The 18,917-nt window shown below is 38.1% G+C and overlaps 1 protein-coding gene and 1 pseudogene across 1 annotated transcript in view; both read left to right on the forward strand.

Annotated features, from left to right (window-relative positions):
- Positions 1 to 18,917, forward strand: part of LOC116737888 (ectodysplasin-A-like) — a 287,027-nt gene that overhangs the window by 120,957 nt on the left and 147,153 nt on the right. The window lies entirely within an intron of this gene.
- On the forward strand, positions 15,357 to 18,009 carry LOC115507683 (annotated as a pseudogene).

Genomic DNA, 18,917 nt, shown 5'->3' on the forward strand with positions numbered 1-18,917 from the left:
GTTCATTTTCTCTGTTCTTTGGATTGTACAACTTCCTAGTCCTTCCTGAATTCATTTCACTGATTTCACTCTTCTATATGTAAAATCTATATATAACACCTCTAGTGAATTTTTCACTTCAATTATTATAATTTTAAACTCTAGAATTTCCATTTGGGTTTTTAAAATTCTGTGTATTTAGCTTCTATATTAGATGTGACATTGTTATGATAGCTTCCTTTATTTAGCCATGGTTTCCTTTAGTTCTTTAAACATATTTACACTATCTGTTTTGAAATTTTTATTTGCAAAGTCTAATATCTGATCACTCTTGAGGACAGTTTCTGTTTCCTATTTTTTCCTATGTGAGTCACACTTTCCTGTTTCTTTGCATATCTTGTATTTTTTTGTTGTTGAAAATTGAACATTTTAGATAAATAATTGTAGAAACATGAATACTGATTACAGCCCTCACCCCCCCCCCCCACCTCCTGGGCTTCTTGTTGTCTGTTGTTGATTTGCTTAGTGACTTAGCTGTACTAGTTCATTAAAATCTATTTCCCTCAAAGTATAAAGCCTCTGATGTCTCCTCACAGGGAATAAGGTTTGGTGTGTGGATAGTCACCTTGGGATGGCAGTGGTTTTAGCAAAATCTATTTGACTCTCTCTTTTTCTAGTCTGTGTTGTCTGTCTCTATTGGTACAATCAGCATTAATTGCCATCTGGTTGTTGTATTGTTTTGACAATGTCCTGGGGCATAAATTGTTCCATCTGATCTAATTAAATTCAGGTCCTTTTGCAGGGGTAGTTTTGAGATCAGTATTTGAGATATATTATGACCCTGGGAAGCCTCTTCTTAGCTACATCTTTTCTTGGTTCTCTCTTTTCAGCTTCTAGCTGATGTATGGTTTTGCTATCATGGGCCAACCAGTCCCTTCTTAAGTGCTTACCAGTGAAATCTCCACTGTTTTTCATAGCGCTCTGTGGTTTGAACTTCCTCATGCTCTGTTCAAAATAAAATCAGTTCCCTTGGGGAGAGTTCTGGAGTTCTCCATTTTTAGGGCCTTCCTGTTCTGCTGGGAAAACATCTATTCCTTTACTCAAGAGCTAGATGTTAAGACAGTGACCTGCTTCTCAGTTATATCCCTAGTTTATTCACAGTGTTCTCGGTGGAGGTGGTAGCTTCTAGACTTCTTGACTTTACTGTCTTGGTATGGAACCTCATCTTATAAGCAAGCTGAGGTGAGGGCATTTGAGGCCCAGTATTCTTGGCCTGTCATGCCTGCCCCATGAGTGGTAGCTGAGTAGAGGAAAGGGGTCCTAAGTCCTTTCAGCCATGCCCAATCAGATTAGAGCTTCTGAAATACAGGGTTGGGGATGATTAATGTGGGTATGCTCGTATACCCCACGTGAGATTGTAATCCTAGGTTTTGAGTTGAGGGGGAAAGATCCCAGGTAGTTGGCTGCAACTGCCCACGTAGCTTCTGTCACACTGAATTGGGGGACTGTCAGGTAGGGGCAGGGAATGGATCGTGTCTTAAAAGCAACAGACTGTCATTGTTCTTAACCAAAATTTAGTGTATTTTCTTGATGAAATGTTTGTTGGTTTGCTGTGTGTCCTTAGGAAAATTTCCAAAGAACTTTAGTGGTTGTTACTTTTTTTATAATTTTAACTAATTATGGTTCTTTACTGGGTTTAAAGTCTGCCAAGCTCTTCATGCCACTATCCTGTAAGTCATTCTGTCTATTCCTTTCTCATCGTTTCATCGTTCTTGTCTCATCTCAGCTTTCAGTAGCTTCAGTAGCTTTCATGAGCTTCTCTCATGCATATACAGATTCCATAATCAGCCAGAGACTAGAAGAGACATCTTTGTAGGTCTTTGGAGCTCATACTCTCTATATAGCTCCCTTTTGTCCTTCACTCTCCTCAACAATTTCAAACCACATTGGCCACTCTGAACTCTATTCTCTGTCTCTTCAATTCCCTGATCTCTTTTTGAATTCCCTCTCCTTGCACCATGTCATGGAAACTGCCTCCATACAGTAAACTGGGGCAATGTTGCACTTAACTTTTTTATTTACCTTTTAGCAGGGGGAGATCACAGTCCTGTGTTACTTGTCTGATATCTGAGAAAGGTTGTTTTACAACCCTCTGGTTTTCTAGTCACTTAAGGAAGTACAATAAATCTGGTCCCTTTTATTCCATCTTGGCTGGAAGTAGAATTCCCATTCCAATGTTCTTCTGCTACTTCCTTTTTGCACAGTGATTAAGAACCACAATTCTGGGTTTTATTTCTGGCTGTTTAAGGCAGTTCACTTCACTTTTCTGTGCCTCATCCTCCTCTTCTACAAAGCAGAGATAATAAGAGTATCTTCCTTCTAGGTTTGTATTAAGTGAGTTATTGCTTGTTAAGTGTTTATGACAGGATATGGCCAATAGGAAGTTGAAATAAGTTTTCACCACTATTGCTATTACTACTACTATCTTCATTTCCAATATATCACTGGGGAAATTGCCCAAGGCATTACTTGTGGAAGGGATATAGAAGAGGACTAGATCAAAATACCTAGTATTTGTAATTAAATATTAGACACAATACAGCAGCTGGAATTTTATATGTATAAACTCATTTATTTGTATCAATATACAAACTTAAGATGGCAGACTCTTTGAGATGTTAGAGAACACCTATGTTGATTCACTTAGTTTGCACAAGAGCAGCATTAGGTCTGTAGAGCTGATTCCCTGGGCTCATACTATATAATAAGTCAGTTTCTGACTTCCATTAAGTACTTTTGGTGTCACACCGTGATATTACTTGTCTTTTCTATTTCTAATGCCTTCTTTCACCACAATCCAAGTGAAAATGTTGCTAGTAAATCTCTAAAATTATGTGATTAAAAAAATTGATACATAACAAAGATAGTGTTAACTGACCACAGTCTTTGGGTAATTAACCCAAGAGTAGGTGGATATGTTCAAAACCCAAGCATTTGCAGAATATCCATGGCCTATTTTTATTTTATGAAGATCTGGAAATAGTTAAGGTGGCTAATTTTGGAAATGTGTTGTATTTCCATCTGGTCTGAAATCAATGGACTTGAACTTTATGCTACATGAGATGGAGACATTTTTTTTAAGTTTTTATTTTAAATTCCAATTAGTTAACATACAGTGCACTATTAGTTTCAGGTGTACAAGTGATTCAACACTTCCATACAACACCCAGTGCTCATCACAACAAGTGTACTCCTTAATCTCCATCACCTATTTAACCCATCCCTCCACCTACCTCCTCTCTGGTAACCATCTGTTTGTTTTCTGTAGTTAAGAATATGTTTCTTGGTTTTCCCCCCTCTCTACTTTTTCCCTTTGCTCATTTGTTTCGTTTCCTAACAAAACATGAGTGAACTCATGTCAGCCTTTCTCTGACTGACTTATTAAATAGTAAGATTTCCTTATTTTTTATGGCTGAGTAATATTCCATTGTATATAAATACCACATCTTCTTTTTTTAATATAATTTATTGACATTTGTTTCCATACAACACCCAGTGCTCATCCCAACAAGTGCCCTCCTCAATGCCCAGCACCCACTTTTCCCTCTCCCCCAACCCCCATCAACCCTCAGTTTGTTCTCAGTATCCAAGAGTCTCTTATGGTTTGCCTCCCTCCCTCTCTGTAACTTTTTTTTCCCCTTCCCCTCCCCGCAAAGTCTTCTGTTAAGTTTCTCAGGATCCATGTATGACTGAAAACTTATGGTATCTGTCTTTCTCTTACTGACTTATTTCACTTAGCATAATACCTTCCAGTTCCATCCATGTTGCCGCAAATGGCCAGATTTCATTCTTATTGCCAAGTGGTATTCCATTGTATACATAAATCACATCTTCTTTATCCATTCATCAGTTGATGGATATTTAGGCTCTTTACGTAATTTGGCTATTGTTGATAGTGCTGCTATAAACATTGGGGTACATGTGTTCCTATGCATCAGCACTCCTGTATTCCTTGGGCAAATTCCTAGCAGTAAAATACCACATCTTCTTTATGTATTCACCTGTTGGTGGACATTTGGGCTATTACCATATTTTGGTTATTGTAGATAATGCTGCTATAAACATCAGGGTGCATGTATCACTTTGAATTAGTATTTTTGTATTCTTTGGGTACATATCTAGTAGTGCAATTGCTGGTTCATAGAGTAGTTCTATTTTTAACTTTTTGAGAAACCTCCATACTGTTTTCTAGAGTGGCCGCGCTAGTTTGCATTGAGATGGAGACATTTTATGAGACACCAGATTTAGAGACTGTTATATAATATTCCCAGAATCTTCTTTTTTTAATATTTATTTATTTTTGAGAGAGAGAGCACAAGCAGGAACAGAGAAAGAGGGGGACAGAGGATCTGAAGCAGGCTTTGCACAGACAACAGATTGCCCAATGGGGGGGCTTGAGCTCAGAATCCATGAGATCATGACCTGAGCCAAAGTCCGATGCTTAACTGACTGAGCCACCCAGGCACCCCCAGAATCTTGTTTTTGTGTTAGAAGTTAAGGGGTGCCTGGGTGGCTCAGTCGGTTAAGCATTTGACTTAAGCTTGGGTCATGATCTCATGGTTCATGGGTTCAAGCTCCACAGCAGGCTCTATGCTGACAGCTTGGAGCCTGGAGCCTGCTTTGGATTCTGTGTGTCCCTCTCTCTCTGCCCCTCACCTTCTCATACTCAGTCTGTCTCTCAATCTCACAGAAATAAACATTAAAGAAAAAGAAGTTTAATTACTTATCTGTGCACAAATAACGTGGTATTCATACTATCTGATGAATAAAGCAAGTGGATGTCTCCTGTTGACTTTGATACTCTATTTTGAGCCCTCAAACCTTCCATGTATGTGTGACATACTGTGTCAGGCGAACAGTGCATTTGGTGCTTTACTGTAATGCTCTTCACCATATCAAGGTGGTATTCTAATAAAACTGACAATCTGTTGTTCAATGTCTGTGTGCCAGGCGTTGTGCTATACCTTTTACATGCATTATCTCATTTACTTCTTTTTTTTTTTTTCAACGTTTATTTATTTGTGGGACAGAGAGAGACAGAGCATGAACGGGGGAGGGGCAGAGAGAGGGAGACACAGAATCGGAAACAGGCTCCAGGCTCCGAGCCATCAGCCCAGAGCCTGACGCGGGGCTCGAACTCACAGACCGCGAGATCGTGACCTGGCTGAAGTCAGACGCTTAACCGACTGCGCCACCCAGGCGCCCCTCTCATTTACTTCTTAATAGAAACATTTGGAAGTTGGTATTATATTCCAATTTTACTAAGGAGGAAACTGAGGCTCAAAAAGATGAAGTATCTTTTCCAAGATTGCATAGCAAGCTGGGAGTAGATATAGAATTCTGTTCCTGGATGTCTTACTCTGAAGTCCTGTGCTTCCCACAAGACTTGGAATTATTACTGGGATTTTTGGTCATAGCATAGCTATCTAATGCATGCCTCTACTTCATGAACTCTTAAAGTCAATGTCATAAAGATACTCCAGCATGTCTTTGTACCCCAAAGGTTAACAGGGGAGACAAAGTAATTAAAGGTCTTGTGTTAGATAAGATTTTGATGAAAGAATGCAAGAAGCTAAAGAAGTGCTATGAACTCAACCCCTGAATGGTATCCACACATGGGTTTTACTAGCCAGCAGGTGATCTTCAAGAAAAGAGGATTGTAAAAGGTTAAGCAAAAAGACTTTGTAGTCATTGTGGTTGCGGGGGTGGGAGGATAGTGCTGCTAGGTGCTTTATATACTTCTGATCCTCATAAAAGTGCTTTAAAATAGATGATATCACCCTATTTCTGTATAAATAACTTGAAACCTAATAACTTGCTTCAGTGTACAAGCTGGTATATTCTTGTAGAATTTGGCAGTCAGCCCTCAGATCTGCATACTCTATAGTCCATGATCTTTTTTTCCTCTCTCACTCTGCCTAAAGTGGCATCCACATAGCACCAACCCTGTGAGTAGCTTCTCTTTCTCCCTGCTAGGGTCTTCTGGATCATTTTTCAATGAATGTGTTTTCCCATCACTTAATTATTGTTTCACTGGAGAGCTATGTGGGATTGTTTACATCACATGTAATTCATCTGGAGTCTATGAAGGGCAGGAATGGGGATATTTGAGCAGTTCTCATCCTGATTAACATGTTCGGTTTCTATGCTTTACCTTGAATTGTGTCAACTTGTGATAATACTCATTATCTCACTCTGATCACAAGTTCCATTGAGTAGCCCTGTTTTCAATTGATAAAACCTAAAAAATGATTAATAAATGCTATTTGTCTATGAGGTTAAAACTTTCAGAAATGGGGTCTTTTACGGGGGGGGAGGGAATAGAGTAAAGAAAAAACTTGATGGAAAGGTTTAGAAGTCATTGCACCAATAGATCAGCAGTTCTTGGAGTTAGTTAATTCTATTTAAAATTGTTGATCTTCCTAGCTAATGGTTCTGCCTCCTGTCTTTCATTAACTTTTAATCAGAGCTATCAAAAAGAAAAAAATCCAAATACATGGCATTGATCTCCCAAATCTTTTGATTTTGGCTCCCCTTTGCTCTAGAGCATCAAAGTAGTCGTTGCTCATTAAGAAGGAAGAGACCTCACAACCTCACTGATGGAATTGACTTACCAGTGTTCCAAAACATGGAGTACCCCAGAAACATTCAGTCATAGAAGCTAAATTATGAAAACCAAGATCTACTCCTCTCTTCCTTTCCCTTTCCCCATTCATTCTGTCATTGTTTTGTTTTTTTTTTTTCATTCTTTCTTCTGTGGTCTCTCATCCTCTCTCTCTCTCTCTCTCTCATTCTCTGTCTCCCCTGTAATTCTCTCTCTTTGTCCCTTGTTCTCTCTGTCTCCCCCATTATTTGTATTGTAGCTGCCTCTACTTTATGTAAACACTAAGCAAGAAGCATGTTTGCTTCAGGTTGTCATGGAAATGTTGCAAGTGGGCCTTTTAAGGAAACTGGCCTCTTACATTAGTGAAATCACCCAGCTATTCTAAGGTTGGTAATTTAGGGACATTTTCTACATAGAGATTGCAGTTCAGGACTCCGAAGATTAGCCACTACTCCCAACCTGAACTTCTGTTCTCCTGTATCTAGTTTTCTTCCTATTGTGTCTTCTAAGAGATTTGGGTATAATTTTAATAAGGGAAAGGATGGATTTCTTCAGACTTCTATTATGATTTAAAATTCTTTTCAGCCTGCAAGACATATTTTGTGACTTCCAGTATGCTCTTTTTCAGAGCAGAAACGAGGGTACAAGTTGGAGTCTTGGGGATACAAAATCTGGCTTGGAGTGGGAGCAAAAAAAGTGGAGTGAGGAGAGAAAAAAAAGTCTTAACTCTGACAAGGAGAGGCAGATAGGAAAAGATGAAGGTTTGGCTGCCAGAAGGGGGTTCCTCTCCCCTCTTTTGCCACCAGAAAAAAAATTGAAGAGAGGCACCACGTCTGGATGAAGAAAGGGGGAGACAGGCAACAAATTTCAAAAATAGTTAAGAAAATGTCAGATGGTAATCAATACGAAGAAGTACAGAATACACATAATAAAATAAAGATATATAATGATAAGATAGTTATGATAGGATGGTTAGAAGGCATGTTGGAGGAGATAACATTTAAACTGAGCCTTATCGAGGAGATAAATCTAGCCACACAAAGAGAACAACTGCTACAGGTAAAGGAAAAGGTGAGTTCAAAAATCCTGAGATTAGGAAGAGTTTGGTCTTTCTTAGAACCCAAGGGAAAATATGAGTAGTGTGAAACATCAGCAGAGGCCAGATTATTCAGAGTGGCTTTTATAGGCCATCGTAAGCAATTTGGATTTGTTCTGAGGTTAGTGGGAGGCCACCAGAAAATTTTAAGGAGGAATGCGATTGATCAGATTGTGCTTTAAAAAGATTACTGTCTACAGAGTGGACATTGGATTGTGGGAAGTCAAGAGTGGAAGCCAGGACACTATTTAGGAGGATGAGGTTTTTGGGGGTGACAGTGGGGTTTGTGGAGTCTGGAGCCAATGGCAAGAAAGAATTCTTGAAGATGTCTTTGATGCAAAAAAGGTGATTTTATTGAAACATGGGGACAGGACCTGTGGTCAGGAAGAGCTACCATGGGACCATGAGGAGAGACTGGTTATATACTATGACATTGGGGGAGGTAAAGTCCAGGGAACGTTTCCAGGGAGATTTTCACATGCGAAAGAAAACTCACAGGATACTGGAGGCCTAGCTATTGTCAAGCTAAGGTGGTTTTCCCTCTAGCAAAGCATTAGCATTAAGACAGTAGGGAGTTCTAGAGAAACATTTTACTCTGCCAGCCTCAAGTATTTGTCAATAGGCTGCAGGTTATAAGGAAATTTAGTTCTATGTGTCATTTCCTTCTGCCTTTGTTCCCCACAGCACTATGGAGAGGTGATGGAGACTTAGTTCCTGCAGAACTTTGATCTCTAATGGTTAACCATTTGTTTTTCCCCTTTTCTTTGTTCTTGGGCAGCCAGGAGTGTGGAGGAATGTCAAGCATATCCCCTCCTGGTTGTTTGTGTGTGTGTGGGGGGGGGAGGTGTTTGTGCCCTGTCAGCTTGCCTTGACTTCCCTCATCAAGGAGGCAACTATTTTTGTCCTAGGGAGAGATAATGTGGTCTTAGTTTAAGATGGTAAGGATGGAGAATGAGAGAAGTGGGAGGATTTGAGTTATAATTTGAAGATAGAGTCAACAGGGCTTGCTGATAGATTGGATATGGAGATAGAGGAAAGGAAAAAATTAAGGCTTTCCTGTCTTTCTAGTTTTAGTATTTTGGGGAACTCAAAATAGGTGTTGGAAAGGTGGTCGTCAGGATTAACAGGTAAGACAGTGATTTTGAAAAGTAGAAGCCCAAATGAGACTGACAGAGCCTAGGAATTGATAGACTAATAGCAGTCACATCAATAGCTGCCATGCCAGTAAGGAGGGCAAATATAGGAGGATGAAAGCCCCTTGGAGGAGACTGATGGTAGGAAGTTCCTTAGCCTATGCCTGTGTTGGGGGGGGAGCATTTAGGTGGTACAGGAAAGAATTGGAAAGCTTGGAGATTCAGTATTTGAGTGGGGTTGTGGGGGGGGGGGAGTTTGATGTCTCCTTTTGCCTTCATTGTGATTCAAATGTTTTAATTTTAGCCCTCAGGCTACTGAGCTCCATAGAAACACCTGTTAAGCTTATAATAGAAAAATCTTTGGAAATGAAAAACACAGTCTTCTGTTTACAAAAGAGTTGATTAGGTAAAGGCAGAGAAATAAGATGATTTGCAAAGTTCTGTATCTGCCCATCTCCAGGGGTATGCAAAGTTATATATTACTAAGGACTGTGCTAAAAAGGCCTGTCATGTGATACTTGTGTTATCATTGGTTATGCTGGTTGCCTTTAAGGAATTACAGTTTTGATATTATTTTATTTAAAAAACAGAGGAACTTTTGGGTAATTGATAAACCAACAACCATTATTTGACTGTATCCTTTGTGAAGACAGCATAGTATAGTAGCTAAAGGCATGGATTCTTGAGATGCCTGGATTCAAAGCTCTGTTCCAACATTTACTTGCAGCATTATTTTGGGTCAATTAACCTTCTCTAAGCCTAAGTTATTATGTATGCAGTGAAGATAATGGAACTTCCCTTATAAGGTTGTGTTGATGATAAGATGTATTGATATTTATAAAATGCTTAAAACAACATCCATATTAGTGTTTGTTAAATAACATAAAATAAACAAGCACTTGGATAGGAGGATTATCAATAAATATAAGACTGGCCGTAAATACTGGGTCATTGGGTAGAGTAGGCAGGACAAAAAATAAAAGCAACTTACTGGGACTTGAGACACAGGTTTAGAGTCGCTTTGAAGTAGGACCAGGGGTGCCTGTTATGACTTGATTAGTCTTTTTCTGGCTACAAGACAGGAACTAATGTAGACCTCTTGAGGCCTGGAGATAGGTGAAGAATCCCTAGATTCTGTAAGAACATTGAACTGTATACAAGTAATAGAAACAATGCCATGCTGACAGTAGGTCTAATAGAATATTAGACCCTGAAAATCACCATTTTACCAAAGCTAAATATAACTCCCAATGTGTCCATGAAAAAACAATTCCACTCTCTAGAGGTTTCTTTTTCTTCTTTCTTTCTTTGTTACTTTGTTTTCTTTCTTTCTTTCTTGGAAGAGATGGAGCTATCACTTCTGTCATGAGAAAGGGTGAAGTAAAAAAAACTTTGATAATTTATTTTTCTCTTGAAGAAGTGACCTCAAAGTTTTTATTGCTATACATAATTTTTTCTTTAACCAAAACATTTTCTCCTTCCTCCCATTTTATCTCAAGTATTCCCATCCAAAAGACATAATGGCATTCTTTGTATATTATACTGAGTGGTGCTTTGTGAGCATCAAATGGCAAAAGTCAGCATCTTTGGATGGATCAGGATAATAATTATAAGTGGCACATTTATCTTATTCCATCTGTGGAGTTCACAGAGTTAATGCCGTTTTTAGAGTTATAGGGCTACATGGGTTTAGAGAGGTCTCATCCATCTTCCTCCTTCTAGTCTTAACTCTACTTAAACCTTTCTAGAAAGAGGAATCCTTTATTTTTAAGGGGCCCTGGGAATGAAATTTTTCATGATCCTTTTTTTAATTTTTAAAATTTTTATTTAGTTTTGAGAGAGAGAGAGAGAGAGTGTGTGAGCAGGTGAGGGGCAGAGAGAGAGGGAGGCACAGAATCCAAAGCAGGCTCCAGGCTCTGAGCTGTCAGCACAGAGCCCAATGCGGGGCTTGAACCCATGAACTGTGAGATCATGACCTGAGAGAAGTTGGACGCTTAAGCTACTGAGCCACCCAGGTGCCCCTGTAAGATCCTTTAAGTCCTTTAAGTCACAGATATAGATGCAAACGCCTCAACAAAATATTAACACTGAATCCAACAACATATTTAAAAAATCATACAATAAGATTAAGTGGGATTTATTCACAGGATGCAAGTGTGCTTCAGTATTCACAAAAAAACCAACGTGATATGTCACATCAATAAGAGAAAAGATGAAAATCTTATGATCACTTCAATAGATGCAGAAAAAGCATTTGACAAAGCATAACATCCATGCATAATTAAAGCCCCCTGTAAAGTAGGTATAGAGGGAACGTATTTCAACATAATAAAGGCCTTATATGAAAAACAGACAAGAGGTGTTCCTGGGTGGCTGAGTCAGTTAAGCCTCCAACTTCGCCTCAGGTCATGATCTCAAGGTTCAGGGTTTGAGCCCCTCATCGGGCTCTGAGCTGTTGGGCTCTGTGCTGACAGCTCAGAGCCTGGAGCCTGCTTCGGATTCTGTGTCTCCTTCTCCCTCTGCCCCTCCCCTGCTTGTGCTGTGTCTCTCTCTGTCTCTCAAAAATAAATAAATGTTAAAAAAAAAAAACAGACAACATTATACTCAAGGGGTAAAAACTGAGAGCCTTTCCTCTAAGGTCATGAACAATACAGGAATGTCCACTCTCACCACTTTTCTTCAACATCGTACTTGAAGTCCTAGCCACAGTAATTAGACAACATAAAGCAATAAAAGGCATACAAGTTGGTAAAAAGAAGTATATATGCATTTGACATGTGATTATATATAGAAAACCCAAAAGACTCTACCAAAAAATGACTAAACTGATAAATGACTTCAGTAAAGTTGCAAGATATAAAATCAATGTACAGACATCTGCTGCATTCCTATACCAATAATGAAGCAACAGAAAGAGAAATTAAGACAGCAGTCCCATTTACAATTGCACCGAAAACAATAAAATACCTAGGGATAAACCTAACTAAAGTGGTGAAAGACCTGTACTCTTGATATGCCCCGATTCGAGAGTCCCCCCGAAAACAAACCACCAGAGTCCAGAGTCAAAGCCAAGCGGCAAGGGTCGTTTATTGCAGGTTCGAACCCGGCCCTCCGCGAACTCGTTGCCGGTGACGCTAAGAGGCCCCGAGCAAGGATCTTACAGCTTCTTTTATAGACAGGCACAAACAAGTTAGGGATTTTTTGAGGTTACAGAGCTGTTATTGGTTGACATTTAAATTTGAACACTCAGCAGAACTCGATTGGTTCCCGCCTTTATTTCAAACCATTCAGCAGAACTTGATTGGTTCCCGCCTTTATGTCAGACTACAACCGGGCGTGCCCTGGCTGGATTCGGGAACGGCGGGGGGAGGGGAAAGATCTTTTCTTTGCAGTTGTGAGTACACCTGGTAATTTTTCTCTTAGCCTCTAACTCTGAACAGTATAAAACCCTGATGAAAAAATTGAATATAACACAAAGAAATGGAAAGACATTCCATCTATACTCCTGGATTGGAAGAACAGATGTTGTTAAAATGTCTGTACTCCCCAAAGCAATCTGTACAGTTAATTCAATCCATATCAAAATACCAGCAGAATTTTTAACTGAGATAGAATAAGCAATCATAAAATTTGTAAAGACCTCAAATAGCCAAAGCAACATTGAAAAAGAAAAGCAAAGCTGGGAACACTTGGGTGGCTCAGTTGGTTGAACGTCTGACTCTTGATTTCAGCTTAAGTCATGGCCCAGGGTCATGAGATCAAGCCTGGGAAAATTAAACAATTAAAAAAGAAAACAAAAGCTGGAGACATCAGGATTCTGGGTTTCAAGTTATATTACAAAGTTGTAGTAACCAAAGCAGTATGCTGCTGGCACAAAAATAGACACATAGATAAATGAAACAGATTAGAAAACCCAGAAATGAACCCACAATTATATGGTCAATTAATCTTCATTAATGAGGAATGAATATCCAATGGAAAAAAGACAGTCTCTTCAACAAAAAATGTTGGGAAAATTGAATAGCCACATGCAAAAGAATGAAGCTGGACCACATACAAACATAAACTCAAAATAGAGTAAGGACCTAAATGTGAGACCTGGAATCATAAAAATCCTTGAAGAGAACATAGTAATATCTCTGATATTGGCAGTAGCAACATTTTTCTAGATATGTCTCCTGGGGCAAGGGAAATAAAAGCAAAAATAAACTATTGGGACTACATCAAGATTAAGAAAAAAGCTTCTGCACAGCAAAGGAAACATTGAACAGAACTAAAACGAAGCTACTGGCTGGGAGAAGATATTTGCAAATGACATGTTTAATAAAACGTTCATCCAAAATATATAAAGAACTGATGCAAGTTAACATCCAAAAAACAAATAATCCGATTACAAAATGGGCATAAGACATGAATAGACATTTCTTCAAGTAAACATACAGATGGCCAACAGACACATGAAAAGATGCTCAACATCATTCACCATCAGTGAAATACAAATTAAAATTACAATTAGATATCACCTCATGCCTGTCAGAATGGCTAAAATCAAAATCACAAGAAACGACAATGTGGAGAAAAAGGAACCCTGTGCACTGTTGGTTGGAACACAAACTTATACAGCCACTCTGGAATATAGTATGCAGTTTCCTCAAGAAGTGAAAAATAGAACTGCCCTACAATCCAGCAATTGCACTACTGTGATTTCATCCAATAAAAACCCCCACTAATTAATTTATTTTTATTTATTTATTTTGAGAGAGAGAGAATGCAAGAATGAGTGGGGGAGGGGCAGAAAGATAAGGAGTTAGAGAATCCCAAGCAGGCTCTGTGGTTGATCCCATGAACCATGAGATCATGACCTAATCTAAAACTTCAGATGTGTAACCAACTGAGCCACCTAGGTGCTCCCAAAAACACTAATTCAAAGGGACACGTTCACTCCTATGTTTACTGTAGCATTATTTACAATAGCCAAACTATGGAAGCAGTCCAAGTGTACACTGATAGATGAATGGATAAAGAAGTGGTATATATATACAATGGAATATTATTCAGCAATGGAAATGAACCAAATCTTTACATTTGCAACTATATGGATAGAGCTAGAGACTAATGCTAAATGAAGTAAGTCAAAGAAAGACAAATACCATATAATCTCACTCATATATGGAATTTAAGAAATAAATGAGTAAAGGGAAAAAGAGACACACCAAGAAACAGACTCTTTACTATAGAAAACAAACTGATGGTTACCAGAGGGAAGGGTGTAGGGGATTGAGGGTAATAGGAGATGAGGAGTAAAGAGTAGACTTATCATGATGCAAAAAAAATTTTAATGGCATTTAAAAAATAAAGGCTAAACAGATGACCCAGTAATTCCACTCTTAGGTATATACTTCAGAAATCAAAACATATGTCCACACAAAAACTTTACAAAGAATTTCATAGAAGCATAATTCATGATAACCAAAAAGTGGAAACAACCTAAGTGTTCAGCAACAGATGACTGGGTAAACAAATTGTGATGTCACCATACAATGGATTATTATTTGTTTATAAAAGGCAATGAAATTCTGATACATGCTACAACATAGATGAATCTTGAAACATTATGCTAAGTAAAAGACGCTAGTTAAAAAGACTAAGTAGTATATTATTCCTTTATGAAATATCCAGAATAGACCAATTCATACAGACAGAAAAGTAGATCAGTAATTAAGGCAGGAACAGGGATGAGGGTTGCAGCAAAAATGAGGAATGACTTGCTAATGAGTGCAGGGTTTCTTTCCAGGATGTTAAAAGTACTTATAAATTAGATTGTGGTGATGACTGTACAAATCTATGATTGTACTGAAATGTATGAACTATAAATAGGTGAATTTTATGGTATATGAAGCCAACCACAATAAAAGCTGTTTAAAAAAGAAAAGAAAAAGGAAGAAAAGACTAAATGGAGAAGCCACTTGGAGAGAAGAGGACCTGGAACTACATGCAGAAAGAGAGATGCCCCACCTTCCCAGCATTTAAATCAAGCTTTTACAGAACTCCAGCCCCAGCCACCAAGTACTGCAACTATACAAGAGAACCAGAGGCAAGATTAGCAGAACTGTTCAGCTGAGTCAAATCTTCATAATAGCTATGGAAGCTAATAAAGTGGGTATTATTTTAAGCCACTAAGTTTGGGGGTAGTTTGTTATACGTTGATAAATAACCAAAATAGCCACTTTGGAAAAGATACCAGAGTCCAAATCGGTCAGAGATCTAAATGCAAATCTTGAAGCAACAGAAGAATTAGAAGAAAATATGGGTAGATTCTTCTATAATCTGTGTATGGGGAGAAATCTTTCTAATTATGTCTCAAAATGAAGACGCAATAAAATATTTACACATTTAATTACTTAAAAAAATTAAGGCTTTTTAGGACAAAAGGTCCAAAAAATAAATAAAGGGGGAGATGCTGCAAACCAGGGACCCAGAACTGCTCAGAGGCAGTGAATAAATGCTCTTCAAGCCTGCAATAAAAAATGGCCTCCAATAAAACTACATTGCAAAAATTGGGAAAGAAATAGAATGAGAAGAGAAAAAAAGTAAAAGAGGCAGAGCCTGAAGAAAAGTACTGAAATGATATGTAGTGAATGGGAAGGTGGAGTATTTCCTTAAGTGAAAGGGATTTACAGATGCTGACAATACTTGGGAACCTGAAGAAAATTAAGATTGTCCAGAATTAATTGAAGTATTTCTTTAATTTTCAAAAAACTGACAAAGAGAAAGATTGTACGAAAAGAAAATCTGTATCTGACAATGAATCTGATGATAGCAAATCAAAGGAGAAAAAAGATGCTGCTGATAAATAATGAATAATTGGTGCCACAGGCAGCAGTGGAGAATTAATGTTTCTCATGAAATGGAAAGATTCAGATGAGGTAGACATGGTGCTGGCAAAAGAGGCAAACATCAAATGTCCTCAAATTGTAATTGCTTTTTATGAGGACAGACTAAGGTGGCATTTTTGTTTAGAAGATGGTGCTCAGGGGCGCCTGGGTGGCGCAGTCGGTTAAGCGTCCAACTTCAGCCAGGTCACGATCTCGCAGTCCGTGAGTTCAAGCCCCACGTCGGGCTCTGGGCTGATGGCTCAGAGCCTGGAGCCTGTTTCCGATTCTGTGTCTCCCTCTCTCTCTGCCCCTCCCCCGTTCATGCTCTGTCTCTCTCTGTCCCAAAAATAAATAAACGTTGAAAAAAAAATTAAAAAAAAAAAAAGAAGATGGTGCTCAATAACTTTTTATATATAGATTGTGTGTGTGTGTGTGTGTATATATATATATATATATATATATATACACACACACACATGTAATCTGGGTTTTGGGTTTTTTTAATGTTTATTTATTTTTGAGAGAGAGAGACAACAAGAATGCTAGTGGGGTTGGGGCAGAGAGAGAGGGAGATACAGAATCCAAAGGAGGCTCCAGGTTCTGAGCTGTCAGCACAGAGCTCAAAGTGAGTCTCAAATTTGTGGACAGAGGAGAGATCATGACCTGAGCTAAAGTTGGATGCTTAACCTACTGAGCCACTAAGGTGCTCCTGGGTTTTGGTTTTTTGATTTATTTGTGTGAATAAATAGTATTCTAATAAAAATCAACTTTGATAGGTTCAATTTGAAGTAGTATTGGGGGAGTTGTTGTTTTCCAGTCTATATCTCTGGTTACTTTGAAACAATGAAAGTTTTCTGTAGTTGATTCCTTCGTCAGAAAAGAATATTTGAGACCATGGGAAAATCTTTAGAGTCATTACTCAATCAGAATTTGTGTTTTACGGGGCACCTGGGTGGCTCAGTCATTTGAGCATCTGACTGCATCCCAGGTCATGATCTCACAGTTCATGAGTTTGAGCCCTGCGTAGGGCTCTGTGCTGATAGCTCAGAGCCTGGAGCCTGTTTCTTATTCTGTGTCTCTCATTCTCACTGCCCCTCCCCCACTCGCACTCTGTCTCAAAAATAAATAAACATTAAAAAAAAAAGAATTTGTGTTTTACTCCCATATGCCTAAGGGCCATCTGGGTTTTTGCTTATTTGTGGTTGTTTTTGTGTGTATACATAAAAATACAAACGTAAATGGTTTCCTTTCCTTTCCTTTTTTTTTGACATTCACCAAAACAAAAACAGCATTTCATAATCATGGCTAAGCCCATGTTTCTGGGATGCTGTCATTTTCAGCAACCTAGGAAATGAATCACTTAAAGTTAAATTGAAATTTTTCCTGAAGCCTTAACTTTTCAAATTTTGTAATTAATTGGACAATTTAAATATATTGTAAACAATTTAAACAGAACAATTTAAAAGCAGCCATATCAGAATCCATTTCCATATCTAGAGTGATATAAATGCAAGTTTATTTGCAAGATCCCTGAAAGGAAAATTTTATCACTACCAACAACCTCCCCATGCAAATGAGAAAACTAGACAAATCCTTGTTTGTTTTAATTAGGTAAGTGAAAGTTAGTTAAATGGACATTTAAAGGTTCCTTCTACTGAACCATTCCTTTTCAAGAAGTGGAAATCTTTGTGCTGTATTGACTAAAAGATCATGATTCATGGAATGTCTAAGACATTCTTCATGGAAACCTAATCATAATCAGATATTGGCAATTTAGGACCTGCTGAAATAAATGGGTCAACAAACTTTTGTATTCTAAATTCTTTGAGTTGCGTGTTTTTTCTTTACCCCAAATTCTTCCTTACATGTAGGCTCAGTCTTCTCAGTATTTGAGTTACTGGTTCAGCAGAAACCAGGAAAAACACTAACTTTGTAATAATCAGAATGTTATCCAACTATGTATTGTTTACTTTATTGTAAATACTGGTAAACAGTAATCAATAAATAGTTTTATATTCTTTTAAAATAAAGGGCCCCTGGGAATGAAATTTTGTAACCTCCTTCTAAGTCATTTCTGTGTTTAGGACTTTCACTGTTCAGGACATCTTTCCTTTTATTCAAGTAAAATCCTATTACAAAGACAAAGATATTTCCATACCATCTTGGAGGCTCTATAGTAATGGTGCTTTGTTTGCAGTGACTATAGTGGACTACATTACTACAAATAAACCTATAGAAGAAAATGGTTTTTGGGGGCCCTGATTTTGTAACAGCTTGTTTATAATACAAATATCTGGTTTTATGTCTGCTTTGTGTAGGGAAGAAGAGTAGAAAACTCTAGAAGAGGTGTGAGAGGTTTGCTTTGTAAACTTCCCTAATTACTGCTAGGTTGTGATCATGTGCTAATTTACCATTAACAGCATGAAGTGAGCTCTCTCATTTTCTCGTCCTGTGGGTTAAGAATGTGATTTCTAGCAATACACAAATTATTTTAAAAAAATCACAGTCAAACCAGAGCAATGGGAGGGTTAGTTTAAGGGAGAACAATTGGTAGTGAACTCTTACTTGCATTTAACATGAGTCCCCTTTCTCTTTCCCAGTATGTGTTAGTCTCCTGGTCCTTTTGATTTTCTAATTTTTATGAATGTAGCCCATGAGAAATTCCTGGTAGATGCTGCTAAACTCAGAAGAAATAAGTTAAGCTATGTCTCCTTAGTTATTAAAGGGTTTGCTGCAAATAATTTATTAATTAAGGAGAGTACTAACCAAACTTGGTTGGTCAAGTGTGATACCTCACAGTTAACATTTATTTAGCCAACTTAATTCCAAAGTTGAACATGAAATCGCCTTTTTTTTTTTTTTGAGTAGTATTGATTGTATGATCCTGAGTATTCAAGGTTAAAGCATGTTCATCCAATGCATCTCTTTTAGGAGGTAGAAGGTTATCATCTGGTATACATTTGACTTATTGTAGTCTAGAGTTCTTTCCTTATAATGAAAAGATATTCTAACTTCATCCTAGCAGATACTATGTTAGCTGCTTAACAGAAACATGTCCATAACGAAGAAACTCTTACACTCTTAATTCTGCCTGGAGGGGCACTGCAAAGCATTACAAACAGAAAGCTGAAATTTCATAATAAAGCCATTGTAGATAAGGTGTTAAGGTA

This window comes from Lynx canadensis, chromosome X, assembly GCF_007474595.2.
Source record: "Lynx canadensis isolate LIC74 chromosome X, mLynCan4.pri.v2, whole genome shotgun sequence".
NCBI lineage: Eukaryota > Metazoa > Chordata > Mammalia > Carnivora > Felidae > Lynx > Lynx canadensis.